Genomic DNA, 13,883 nt, shown 5'->3' with positions numbered 1-13,883 from the left:
ATGAGTCTGAGAGAGTGGGGGAAGAAAAGGCAAAAAACCTGAAGGGTCTAAACTGCTCCTGGGTTTTGAACTCCAGTCAACATATAATATATAAGGATGATGCTTTTCAAGAGTTTCCAAAGCATATGGAAAACTAAATATGCAGTTAAGTGCTGACGGTATTTTTTTCAACAACTGTAGTTCCTACCAGTTGTTGTGATGAAGCCATGGTACACAGATAGGATTTCTGTGGAATTCTGCAAGAGAATGAATCTGAGGCAAGTGAAGGAGAGAGATGATCTGTTCTAGGGGGTCTCTGCTGTATCTTCTGTATAAACTTGCATCATATTTTCCTACATTTAACTCCTTATCCAAAACCAGCATGATCAGCTCATTTTTTGTCCTGTCATGTCCACATCCTCATATCATTAACAGCTTTCTTGGGCCAATTCTCCACTAACTCCAGCCCCTTTGCAGGTCTTCTGCCCTTACTTATCCCAGCAACTGAGCAAAAACCAGTGTTTTGTGGCTTTTTCAGAAGCCATGCAGAAATTGCTGTGTAGGCAGACACCTACATTACTGCTAATTGGCCAACTGCTTCTCCTAAATCCCTTCTGAGCAAACAAAAGAAAGAGGTGATGACTGCCTTTCCATTACTGGAAGCATTAATGTGGCCACTTCTCCATCTCCTTATGAGTTTTACACTAAATGTGGGCAGTTTTTAAATATCTTTCACTAGATTTGTTTGAAATTGGTTAAAAAGGTCAAAAGGTGTTGCAAATAGCAGCAGGGATGATGAGGAAAATGGATGAGGATGGACAGGTAGATAGATATCAGTTCACATAATCCTTGTTTCCTTAGGAACCAGACTGAAAGCAAGTTAGAAATGTTAAAAAAATTATTCTTGGTTGTGCTTTGTGGTTAACAGATCTGGGGTTTATGCTGTTGTTGCTATGGGTACATTATTATTGTGTACCATAATATAATAGCACTAAAGAGGGTTAGTGCCAAGAGATAAGACCTAGGTCTGTTGTCACATCAGCTTCCATGCAGTCCAGGGGATATGATGCTGTGCTCTAATTAATGCTGACTTCAAATGCCTCAATCTCAAATTAATATGCTCAGCTGACTTGTGGTTAAGAGAAAAACAAGGAATGTGTTCTGATCAGTCCTGGCCCAGGAGAAACACCAGCACAATTCACTCCTGCTAAATCCAGATTTTTTTTTTACTCATCTTCACCTTAACCACAGTCCATTCTTCCTCCTTGCTCTCAAGAAGGAACAAAAAGGAGGTTAAGTCCTCCTCTCATTCACACCATCCAGACTCCTCTCTCTGGCCAGACATTGTAGTTGTCTAGCGTCCCTCTGGGCGTGCTGGTGCTCACTGAGCCCTGGGTGGAGCAGAGCAGCAGTGACCTGCTGCAGTGACCTCACAGGCAAGCCCTCAAAGGAGCCCGGGAAGCTCGCTCAGCCTTGGGCTGCTTCTGCTGGAATGTTGCAGGCGTAGTAGCCATGCTCATTCCTACCACATCAGGAAGACAAGCTGCCTTCCCAAGACATCAGGAAACTGGGCCTTCCTGGCAATGCTGATCTTTCCAGAAAGTGGAGAAAAATTGACCTCTCCCAAAGAAAATGCTTTAAAATCCTTCTCTCTGAGGAGTGTTATGTTTGTTGTCTGTGAATACATGAGAAGGAAAAGACCAGAAAGGAAATTTAATCTAGAATACATCACAGTCAGGAAGAGATAAATACTGATAATGAATGCCTGTAACCTTGTTATTTAAGGTTTCCAATTGACAGGAGAATGAAGTAATGAATGATTAGAACAGCAGAGGAGACAAAAACCTGGTAAATTAAGCCCAATGAACATAAAAGGAAGATAAAAGGCAGTTGCCTACCAAAGGCTTGTGTCTGATGACCTAGCAGCACCTTCCCTCCTACACTCCTGGGGACTGCTCCCACACCAACTCCTCCTCCTGGCCCAGACACCGAAGGTGCAATTAGCTGGCAATTGTGGGTTGTGAGTCATCCCAAGAAAAACTACCCCCTTCATGCAGAGACTAGTGAGTAAAAAAGCTCACTGGTCACCTAATACAAGTGGTCAGTGCCATGAAGTGTCATCTCTTCCACATTGACAGGACCTTCATTGTGGTTGTAAGTGTGATCCACCGCTGCTGCTCAGGATGTGCTTTAATTACAGCATTGCCTGTGGCTTCCAGCTTGCCCCTAGCTTCCTACCAAATGCTCTTCTATGAGCCCATTGTCAGCCATTGTCTCCCATCAGCTCCTTCCTCTAGGAGCTCCTTTTGCTGACAAGGACTCCATCCAACTTCCTACCAGAGTTATACATATGTCCCTCTCCTCCTCTGAAAGTCTAAAAGGAAATAGGTGCTCAGATTTCACGGTGATGAAAACCCCTAAAAATCCCTAAGAAGGAAGGGAAACAAACAAGCCATCCAGTCTGCCTTTTGCCAGCCCTCAAAAGGACTAAAATGGCAACTATAGTGTAAATCCAAAATGGAAGACCAGGAAAATTGGGTGTCTGCCTTAACTCTGGATCACCTGGTTGTGTCTGATGGCTCACCAGGGTCGTCAGTCACATACAGCTAGACCCTTATTGTTGTGCTCCATGATTGTCTGCAAAGCAACTGCACAGACCAGCACAACCTTTTTAAAGGCTCTGTTCCTCATCAGGGTTTAATTGTGAAAAATCTGCCTTCTGCAGAAACTTGTGGTCTGGGATTCAACAGCACAGGCTAATAATGTAAGAGGTTACCAGCCTGCTCACAGGCAAATAATGCTGACCCTTTTCTCTGCTCAAGCACCTGATGGAGCAACTGCTGGCAAACAGAAGAAATAAGTCACCTCTGGGCAGCTCTCTGAGTCCAAATGCTACATTACATGGAAAAGAGAAGTAGCATAATTTTCCAGTTCCAGGAAGAAGTTCAGTCGTGTACAGTAGGTTAGGCTAGGACACGTGGCATATCTAGAACTCCTCTAATACATGCAGTCTTGCATCTCTCAACCCTTGTCTGTATCTGGCCAGGATATTTTGGTTGGTTGGTTTTTTTTTAAACTTTTCCAAGCAACCATTAGCTTTTGAGATGCACACAGCCATCTACTTTTCATATATAAGTGGTCAGAGTTTGTTCAACACTTTTCCTGCTCTTTGCATTTCACAGGCTAATAAGGTTCAGAGATAGTTACTGCTTAGATTAAGAGGCCTTCAAAGAAACTCTCTGTATGCTGGAATTTTAGAGCTGGACTGCAGATGACATCTTGGTTCAAGACAACATGTAGGCACATGCTTCATTAAAATTTATTAAAATCTGGAACTTAGACCACACCCTTTTTTTCTTTAAGACAGAAATGAATTAATGTAAAAACCAAGTCACAGCTGCCTGATTATGAATGCTAGGACAGACAGGAGCAGGGAATGAAAACCATTCAATGGTTTTTAATGAGTGATAATGGTTTTAAATGAGTGATAATGCTACAGTACTGTGCCTTAAAGTTTGTGCCAAAAATCTTGGTCAGAGTGTTGATTGTGTCACTTCTTGTATGAAGAAGTGAGACCTTGTTCTAGTCAGTTTACAAAGCCATGTCTAAATGAAGAAAGATGGCAAGCATTGATTATCTATTTTAAAATAGTGTTTTAAACGTGCTTTGGAAAGGAAAATTGTCTAGAGTGTTACTCATATAACATTGCTTATAGGCTTTCTTCAGAGATAAATATAGATGTGAGATTGCAAGAAAGAAAGCACCTTTACAAAGTTCCTTTAAACATATTTTTGTTTTAGGAAGTTAATGTGTAAAAAAATGACATATTTCTGTATAAAAAATTTGACCATTTTATTTGCAGTCATGTCTGCTGGTAGCAAGGGAGAGAGAAGAGACTTTTCTTTTTCCTAGCAATTAGGGTCTAATAGTTTCCAGGGGAACTGGATTTATACACTGGCAGTGTAACAACAGGAATCAATGGAAGGAGAAGAAGAAAAGACCAGAATGAACAGAGGAACTAAATGCTGACACCTAAATGAAGTGATGGAAAGCACAGTCACTTTTAGGAGCTGTCTTGTGGGTTGGCGTGTGCTAATACAATAAGGCAAGTGAAGAGTCTGTAAACACCCTACCCTGGAAGATAAGATACGATGTGACTGTGGTATCTCTTGTACCAGTGATGGTATCAGCACCAGCTGGTTAGGAGAGAGAGGGTTGGGTCAGCCATCCCGGTGGTTCTGCCACTTCTGACTTGAAAAATGATAATGTCCAAACATGATAAAAGCTTGAGAAAGACTTTGACATGGATTCTCACCACTCTTTTCTCCAATGTTTTGAGAATGCGCTTAAACTCAAATCCTGAAGTGAAATTGGTATCTTGAAGTGAAATTAGCATTTTGAATGAGCTGAGTGGCCCAGTTTTGCGTTGCATGCAGGAAGCTTTTAAGCAGACCCTTTGGAAATTGTGAAATTAGGGATGACTTTTTGTGTTTTCCCGAGGCTGCCATTTCCAAACAGGGCAAGCAGTCTTCACCAGAGGATGTAGTCACGTAACAGTCATTTTTGAAATTATGCTCCTCTTTGGGCTTGAGATGAACATGACAATTCAGCATAAAACTGCACTGGCTTTAGAGGCTTCAGACAAGGGCTTCTGAGGGGGATTGTTATGCCAGAAAAATGCTAGCATCCCAGATTGGCCTCAGAGCGCTGGTTTGTTGAACACTTTGGCCAGGGCATTTTCTGTGTGGGAGACGGGGTTTTGAGGAGAGAAGGAGCTGACAGGCTTGGCGAGCCTCTCCTGCCTGGGGGAGGACACATGGACTTGGAGGTGCCGTGCAGGGGGGGGTTCTCTGAGAGACTCCACACGTGCCTGCAGTGCTCTGCTCCCTGACTGCCCTGGCTGGTGTAGGGGCTAGAGGACAGCAAGAAACGCCCATTTAGTTCTTGTATTGTTTGCATGAATTAACAGCAAGGGGTTCTGAAATAATACCAGACTGGTGATGAGCTGAGCCATGTATGCTGCAGGGTGAGTGCAGGGGAGGAGGGGTTGTGCTTGCAGGAACTGCAAGAGACTTTCAGTCAAGTTCAGCAGAATTAGCCTGTGTATTGCTTATTTTAAAGATAACAGCATCGTTGCTTTCATATGCGTTATCAATGCAAAGTGGCTTTATCTTGCAGTGATATAGTCTCAGGTACCTTAGTCTTGTGGAAAATATCTACTGAGAATAATACCATGGCCAAGGGCCTTGTCTGCAGTAAGTCTCACATGGGGGCATGAACAAGAGGGGTTTAGGGAGGTTGCTCATTTTCCCTTCAAGGCTATCAGCTTTCTATTTTCCTTCTAGTTTTAATGCTATTTTTAAAATTATAAAGTTGCAGAACAGCTACCTCCATTTATATACATTTTTCAAGAAAGATACTTTTTGTTCTTAACATAACCTTTTGTTCTGGAATGAAACTGTACTACTTCATTGATTAGAACAATACACACCTTCTCTTTCAGCAGTCAAAAAAACTGCTTGTTGAGTGGGACAGTCTACTATTTTTTCTCTCAAATGTCCCAGCTCAAGCTCTTAGAAGACCTGCAGATGTTACTCTCCAGTCCTGTTAGCCCCACAGCTAGGTCATCTCTGGTCCTTTTCCACACCTGCACTGGAACTAGTGTGTCTGCAGGGCTTTGGACATGCTTTGAATGGCTTTGCCTTCCTGTTCAAATCTGCCTGGAAAAGCCCAGTCTCACCGGTGTCAGGAAGACCTGTGCTGGTTTCAGTACAGGTCTTTAAGATGCTGAGAATGGCTCTAGTGGAACTATTATCTAAGGTTTATGCCTTCATCCCTTTCCCTCTGTACATGCTTTTGCCTGTATCAAGTATTTAATTTTATCTCTCTGAATTTTTTTATCATTTATCTTTGAATATAGTATGAATATACATATGTATGAATATACATACGTGTATATTTGGATGTATATAGCATACAGAGTCATGAATAAGTTTATATAATTTGTTTTTGATGGGGAAAAATACAAAAGGAGGAAGTTTTTACATCAAAAAGTTGGAAATTACAAAGAAAATGAATACAACCTCCCATCCACACACATCAGTATTTTGAAGATGCTCTTTCAGAGTTTTTGCATGGCTCTGTCAGCTTTCAACATCTCTTACCTTAACATTTTGAAATTGAGTATGAATATTTATTTGGAAGAAATAATTATGAATTACCATTCTGCAGAATTGGTAAGGAAACTTATTCTTTGCAATGCTTCTATTAGTGTGGCCAATTTTGCTAATGTGCCGGCATCATTAATAATTTCAAAATAATTTTTTAAAGTATGTTTGTTAAGGCAGATACATAAAGGGGCCAGCCAGTAGAGGGGGCACAGAAGCCAAAACGTTGTTTTGGTGATGTATCAGCAATGGGCATTTTCCCCTACGTGTTGTGCATGCAGAGAATAGAAGAGAAACATTTTCATAATCCTTAATTTACCTTTACTACTTTACCCTCAGTGAAAATGTCTTAATTACAAAAACTCTTAGAGACTGTGTTTCATTAAATATGTTGAAAGAAAGTGCATTTGCAGAGGACGTAGAGCATTTGCCATCTGATGGTTTGCATCATGTATGTAATTTTTCAATAATAGAGATAGAAATTGTCTGTGTGTGCCTTCTGACGAGAAGAACAGAAGGGATGGAAGGATTCTAAATATTTGAGGGTCCCAGACTCCTGACTTGCAGAACACCATGTTTTTATGAGTTGAAATTTAGAGAACAGGCAGCTCTATAGTCTGCACTGCTTGTGCTGGGGGTGTGGGGTCCCAGGAGCAGTCAGGGTGGCAGGCAGAGGCAGACCCAGCGATGCCCAGCTGCTGCAGCCGGATGGAACACGGATGGCTGATGGGGAGCAGAGAACAAAAGTAAAGCCGATGCCCAGAAGCCATACATACAGGGAGGTCAGGAAGGGACAGATAAAGGATTTCACTACTTAAAAGGGAGAGAGAGACACTTGGAGGACAAACAGGAACACCAACCACAGAGAGGAAACCCATGCAAGCACTGAGTCAGTCAGACACTCTGCTCCACAGCAAACCAAAGGAGGGAGGATGAAAGTGGTTAAGATTGAAGAAACTTCTAATGTAACACTTCCTTGAGAGGGAAAACCAAGGAATAGAGGGGCAAAAGGGGGAACTTAATATTCTTACACAAATAACACTTGATTGTGTACCTTGGGAACCTGGTGTGCATGAGGAACAGCCACAGATGGTGCTCACTAAAGCCTGCTTAGTGAGGTAGACACGCCGGCTGAAGGCCCATCGGAAGTCCTCCATTAATCTCACAGGAGAATTAAGCTCTGAACAGAAAACTTTGGGTCTACATAAGGAATCCAACTGCCTTAAAAGACTGGAGTGTTTCCATCCCTGTTTTGATTTTGGCCCATCTCCATCTCCTTTTCCTGCCAAATTCCCATTTACTTCAATGGATGTTTTGCTTGACTGAGTTATGAGGTAAGGGCCGGACCTGAGACCACAAAACATTGTAATATGCAAGTCTGCAAGGGAAGTATTATTTTGTGATGTTTTTAGGAATTTTAATGGTGGCCTTAAGAGTAAATTTACGGTGTGTAGCATGTGACAGTGACACTAGCTTTAAATATTCATGACAGCAGATGATAGTTTCTGGTATGACATTTTCTTGTGTCTTTTTTAATAGGCAACTCGTTTGGCACTTTGCAAATGTAAAGATTTTAATCTCTGGAGTACACTACAAACTGGATTTACCACTAATATGAATTTACTATAAACATTATCCATAACAGCAAAACAAAGGTGGATGGCTGAGAAGGGTAATAATGCCTCTCTCACCACTTCTGCTGCGCTACCAATGCCACAGATATGAGCATTTTTAATGATATTCAGCTTGTTTTTAAATTCCTCATTCCAGAAGTTATTTGAATATGAGGCAGTTCAAGCTTCTATTTCTTTTTAAAAGTAAGTAGTTAGCTCTCAGGCCTGTGAAAAATAAATTGGGAACACAATCCTGGCACAATGCTGAAAGTTTGAGAGCTAGCCATTGAAGAACAAATACTTTTTAAGAGATTCCATATGACTTCTTGTATGACTTTTCCATGTGCCATATTAGCAGTACTGCCACTGATTATTTCCAACAGCTCTCCATGGATTTGTTCTGCTCCATCTCCTGCTCAGTGCATAGAGCCAGCACCATGGTCACCAGCTGATAGTCTGTCCCTAGAGTCTTTATTGAGGGCAGTTGCACAAAGGCACAGCAATATTCAAATTGCAGTTGTGTAAAAGAGAAAAGCAATCAACAGGGGGAACAAGGTGATCTGGAACAGGATAAACACCCCAGTCCCAAAGTAAATGTACTAATTATGCAGCAGAGCCCCCTATCCATGGAGACATTGGTTAAAATAGAACATGGTACAGATGCATAAACTTCAGCAGACTCTTTCCACCCTGTGAGGAAAGTTTACTTATTTCTGAGTGATTACATTAAACACGATGAAGAAGGCTGATTTTTGACTGATACTTGACCTGATACCTTTTTTCCCTAATATAATAAAAAATATTTATAATTGTTTTGCAATGTTCCTCTGCTTCCTTCTATCACTAATGGAAACCAGGTATATTCCTAGCTCTCTAGACACTACATCTAGCTTAAATGCTCTCTGCAAGATCAGTGGGAGAAACAATACTCATGGGAGTTGCCACTCATTTTAGTCTTATAAGTATTTAGTGTTTCATATTTAAAGAGTTCATAGTCACAGGGTAGATTTCTTCATTGAAATGTAATAATCACTGGCTAAGCCAGGCTGTGGGGCAGGAGTGCTGTCAGTATCCCTCAGTCAGTACAGGTAGGTGTGCTGTGATGGACAGTAGTGCTCTCTGACAGAGAGCACATGTTGGCCAGAAGAGCCTCCTCTGTCCTGACAGCCTGTGATGCTGATGACTCTATCCCTCACTACATTACAGAAAAAAATACTGCAGGCAGGAAGCCAGCAGAAAACTCTAACATAGTGTATTGTCGAAACAGCTGAGTTTACCATGAACACACATCCTCTGCTTCTCAGTTCAGCCTCCTGAAGAGATTCCCTTCCACCCAGTTTTGCTATGCTGATGTGCTGGGCCTCTCTGAAGACAGGGTGTAGCCTGCTGGGGAGGAGACAAAACTTTAAGGGCTGGCTGTGGCACAGACTAGCTGAGGAACAAAGGACTACCACAGTGTTCACCACGCTGCTGTCTATGGCAAACAACTTTTTTGATCTAGTTTTCCTGGAGAGAAACCAAAATAAAAATTGTCAGGGGAACAACAACTGACTATCCCAACATCAAGCCCTCCTCCTCATACTCACAACTGCCCCGCGGAGAGAATGACAGGGTTACCAACATAACAAAGGTTAATTATATAACACACATCAGAGCCGTGCTTGCACGGTGCAATTGTGGTAATAAACACACCAGGAGAATTGAAGGCAGCAGACAATTGCAGGCGGTGTGCCTGTCCCTCTCTGCTCTCACACCTCTGCTGCGCAGACAGGGGCCTGTCCCAGCCTTCTTAAATATCTGCAAGAATGGCAGCAGTGCCCCTGGAGCCGTCCCTTTTGGAGTTTGTTTCGCTGTGTAACCCCCCTTAAAAGGGCTCTGACAGGTAGTTTCTCATCCATTAAATACTTGAGTGTGGAAAAACCCAAGAGGTGTGATGTTCCCCCTGGGTTTAATTTCTCCTGCTATTGCATTAACCGGCTAGGTAACTCGCAGGGAGTTTGTAAATAAACGAAGACTAAAAGACAGGAGGGCTTGCTCGGGCAAACAGAGGAGGATGGCGTGGCACCGCCTGGATCCCTCACCCTTCGCTTGCCCTTGCAGGGGCCGGCGGGCACAGGTGAGCCAGCCCAGCCCTGCCCGGGGCAGCACCAGGCGGGCACGGCCCCCAGCCCGGCAGCCTCCGCCGCTCGGACACGACTCGGGGGAACCCCCGGTACCGGCACAGCCCGGGCACAGCCCGGGGAACCGCGGGGCGGGGTCGGCCGCTCCGGACCGCCGCCCCCGCCCCTGCTGGAGGGAGGGAGCGAGCGAGGGAGAGAGGGGCGGGCGGACGGACGGACGGGGAAAGCGTCGCTGTGGCTGCGAGGAGCGAAGTAGGGGGCAGAAACTTGTCCGCTGGCAGCCGGGCGCGCCGCGGAGACAAAGTCCTCGGGGCTGCTCCGCGCCCGCGGGCAGGTAAGGGGGTGCTGGGCGGGGGGCTGACAGCCCCGGCAGGCGCTCCCAAGCGTCCGTCTGTGCTGAGCCCTTGTCCTCCGCTGCACGTTCCTGCGGCCGCGGGACGGGGTCCGGGTCCGGGTCCGGGCTCGGCGGGGCGCGGCCGCTCCGGCCTCCGGCGCCACCGAACAAAGAGCCGCGGCCGCGCTCGGCTCCGCGCCCCGCGCAGCGCTGGGGCGCCCGGGGGAGCGGGGCTGCGCCCGCGGGGCTCCCCGGCTCCCGGCGGGACAGCCGGGCTCCTCCGGAGCCCCTGCGGCCAGACCGGCGGCTGGCACATGCTTGCGCTGTGCCCGGCGCTTCGGGGGGCTCACCGGGGAACCTCGCTCCCGCCGCGCTGCGCTCGGCAGCTTCGGAAAACGCCCGTCGGGATTTTCAGCAAAATGAAAAGGTTTGCTAGCGGGGATCTTGGTTTAAAGATGATCGCGGGGGGCGAGCTTTCAAAGTAAGAGGTGGAAAGGGAAAGAGCGGCGTGAACAACAATTTCAAAAGGTCGGGGTTTAAGGAAATAGTTTTAAGCCTCGTGCAGATCGTTTGGTGATTTTTGTACCGAGTTCTAATAACGTGGAGTAAATTTCGCCTTTTCGTATGTCTGCAGAGTTCTTGTCATTTCCAAGAGAGCAATGTGTATGAACCTGAGGGTATCGTGCTGGGGTTTGTACACGGCCAGAACTCCCACTGAAATTAATTTAACGTTTTGTTTTAAATTACTAGTGGGATTAATGGTCATTTTCTTTAATCAGCTTTCAGTAAGGCTATACAGGAAAATCTTCCTGGAACCGTTGGGGTCTTTGTATATGCAAAGAATGTGAAAGGAAACCAGTACTTTGTATGACCTTTTTTTTTATCTAACTAAACTTACAATAATGTGCTTCTATGTTTTTGGCATGAGTGAGACTTGCAATCCTGCAAATGGGTTTACTTCTGTGGCTGTTCCCTGTGGGAGGCAGTGGTTGGTCCTGGCCAGGGTTCCTTTCTGTAGTTGGGAAAAATATAGACATCTTGCTCTGGGTGCTCTGCTGTGCACCCAGTGCACCCTCTCCTTTATGCCAGTTCATCTGACCCTGTGCAAAAGCCATTTCCAGGAGCCAACATAGCAGAAACCTAATCCAGCCTCAGAGCTGTTTTTTGGGAGATTTCTCTTTAGCTCTGCCTTCCCAGAGGAGTGTCTGGGAGAGATGCTGAGCCCCAGTGCTGTGGGGAGAGGGAAGGGAGATGGAGGGAGGAAGTGGAGAACCACCCCCATTGCTCTAATTTCAATGTCAGGTAACTGTAGCAGGCCTGAAACTACAGAGTTGGGCTATGATTGTGCTTTGGGTGCTGTAAACTGCTGCAACGTGGGGTTGCCCTGGCAGCCCCTGCCTAGCTCTGACTCTTTTCCCCATTCATAGCAGCACGAACACTTAGGCTGTCCTGTGGTGATCTGGATCTAGGCACTGAGCAAAAAACAGATGTAATTTTAATCTGGATCAATTCTATGATTTGGTTCATTAGGGTGTAAGAGAGGAGAAAAGACGGAGTAGGTAAGGTAGGGCAGCTTGTTTTTTTAAACTGGCAAAACTTGATACTGCTGCCAAAACTGCTTGTGGAGCTGCAGTGTGACTGTAGGTACTCCCAGGTGCCTTTCCTCCTCCCTGCCTCCTCCTGGGAGCCTGTCCCGTGACTCTGCATGTAGCCTTGGGATCCTCCACTCTCTGGGTAAAAATGAGTCTTTGCTAATTAATCCATTAAGTGTAATGGAGTAGTTTGTAACAGAAGAATTAAGCAAGTGCCCAAATGTTTGCATAATTGTTGCTTTGGACAACAATAAACACTGTAGGTAGAGCAGCACAACATGCAGGGTTTTATAAAAAGTGTGTGAGTCTGTAAGCACTTACTGGATTTTGCTGCTCTCTGCAGTGCCTGTCTAGCACTTAATGCACAGGGTGAGCCAGATGTTTTACAGTCAGTCATGACACTTGTATTAGTAAGTGATTATCACATGGGCTTTTGACAGGAATGGGTGCTAATCATCCAGACGAAAAAAAAATGAGTGTGTTTCTCAATCCCGGGGCTGATAAAAAAGCAGAAGCTGAATCCCAGTGTAAGTCAGCAGAGTCCTTCCTGCAGCAGGAGATGGGGAATCTGTTCTTTCTGGTCCTGGTTACACCATCCCCATGCGTTGCTTGTGCTGGCTCTGCTGACTATGAGTTGGATCAGACCACTGATCAGGCTGAAAATTAGTGCTCACAACTGGGGAAAAACCATCAGCATGATTGACTGCTGTTTCAACAACTTGCAATAGCGTCATCTGAAGGCAGGAGGTGGCAATTGTTGGGCAGAGATGGAGGATGCTGTGAGACCTCCCCTCTGCACAGCAGTGTAGTTTTAGCTGATGTTGAATTGGTGGTGCAGTTGCTTCTTGCATTCCCATTATTGCAGTCCCTCAAGGAGCTGGCAGGAAGTATTCATGTGGTGCTCAGGTCATGGGCATCCCTCACTGTCTCAGGTTAGATCCGTACTGAAGGTATTCTGAATGTCTGGAAGTAATGAATTGCTGCAAGTGCAAGTGTTAATTACTTGTCAGTTTTTACCTACAGAAGAGAGTCAGTCCACTTTGCCCATGGCCATGGGACTGAAGTAGGTGATATTTAAGGTCTCTTCCAACCCAAACCATACTATGATTCTATGATATATTTGCCTCCAGGACTTGATGGTATTGATTCATGGGATTTGGATATTCTTCCTCTTGGGTCACAGTACAGCTCATCAAGGAGCTGACCAAGACTTGGTTGAAAGACAGGTTTTCGTTTGTTTTTAATAGCAGATGTGCTTCTAAAACCTGCATTTGTTAGCCAGATCTGAGCTCTTCCATGCTCAGCTAATGATGCTATCATCAGGCACTGCTGAAGGCCTCACAGAATTGCCTTCAGTAGGATGTCTGCAGAGGTCATGTGGGTGCCCTGCCCATTGACTGCACAGGTGAGCTCCACGTGCTGTCTGTTCACATTTGCAGTGACAATTTTACTCTGACCTTGCCTTTGATAGTGCCTGGGCACATTGATAAGGATCCCTCCTGCTGCTGTGGAGCACCCTAATGAATTAATAGGGTCGCCTTACCACTTTGAGCCAAAGGTGAGATTCTGATGGTGCCAAAGTGAAGTCATTGCTTCTGAAAATTCAAGAACAGTAATAGTATAATGACAGTGGATGGGAAAAGTTTCAACAGTTTCTGTATATGCTCTTTAGTTCTCACTGAGATTTTTTTTCCCTTTCTGCAAAGTAAATTGCAGTGACACGAAGTAATGCACCGGAAAAATTTGGACAAATGCTACCAATGAGATTATATAATACAATAGTGAAGGAATTTATTATGAAGCCTTTTCTTGATTCAAAGAAGAAAAATTGTCCCTGGTGGATTGTGGATAGTTTATAACTTCCTCTCCCATCCCAAATGTGTATGTGTCATATTGTGCAACCAGAGAAATATATGCTTGCTCCTCTTCAGCAAATAGTTTGTGAGGAATTTAATAGAAGTTTCAAAGCTTGTAGTTCATTGCCTGGGATAGCATAGCTGAAAATAGGGTTTACTGTTGATAGTAATTAAAATATGAGCAATTTTCTGGCTCTGTTTCTCTTTTTTCTGGACCATGTT

At 44.7% G+C, this 13,883-nt stretch overlaps 1 protein-coding gene across 7 annotated transcripts in view; it reads left to right on the top strand.

The window, feature by feature from the left end:
• The first annotated feature begins 10,080 nt into the window (after positions 1-10,080).
• The window catches only part of TIAM2 (TIAM Rac1 associated GEF 2), a 166,233-nt gene continuing 162,430 nt past the window's right edge, over positions 10,081-13,883 (top strand). For 6 of the 7 annotated variants that reach the window (XM_088052690.1, XM_088052691.1, XM_088052689.1 and 3 more), the window contains exon 1: positions 10,081-10,213. The gene's annotated coding sequence lies outside the window, so the exon portion shown is untranslated. The remainder of the gene's footprint in view (positions 10,214-13,883) is intronic. The other variant, XM_088052692.1, reaches the window with a different exon arrangement.

Source organism: Pseudopodoces humilis, chromosome 3, assembly GCF_049639895.1.
Source record: "Pseudopodoces humilis isolate 2021_Gansu_Grassland_sample_001 chromosome 3, ASM4963989v1, whole genome shotgun sequence".
Lineage (NCBI taxonomy): Eukaryota > Metazoa > Chordata > Aves > Passeriformes > Paridae > Pseudopodoces > Pseudopodoces humilis.
This window is presented reverse-complemented; position numbering and strand designations above follow the sequence as displayed.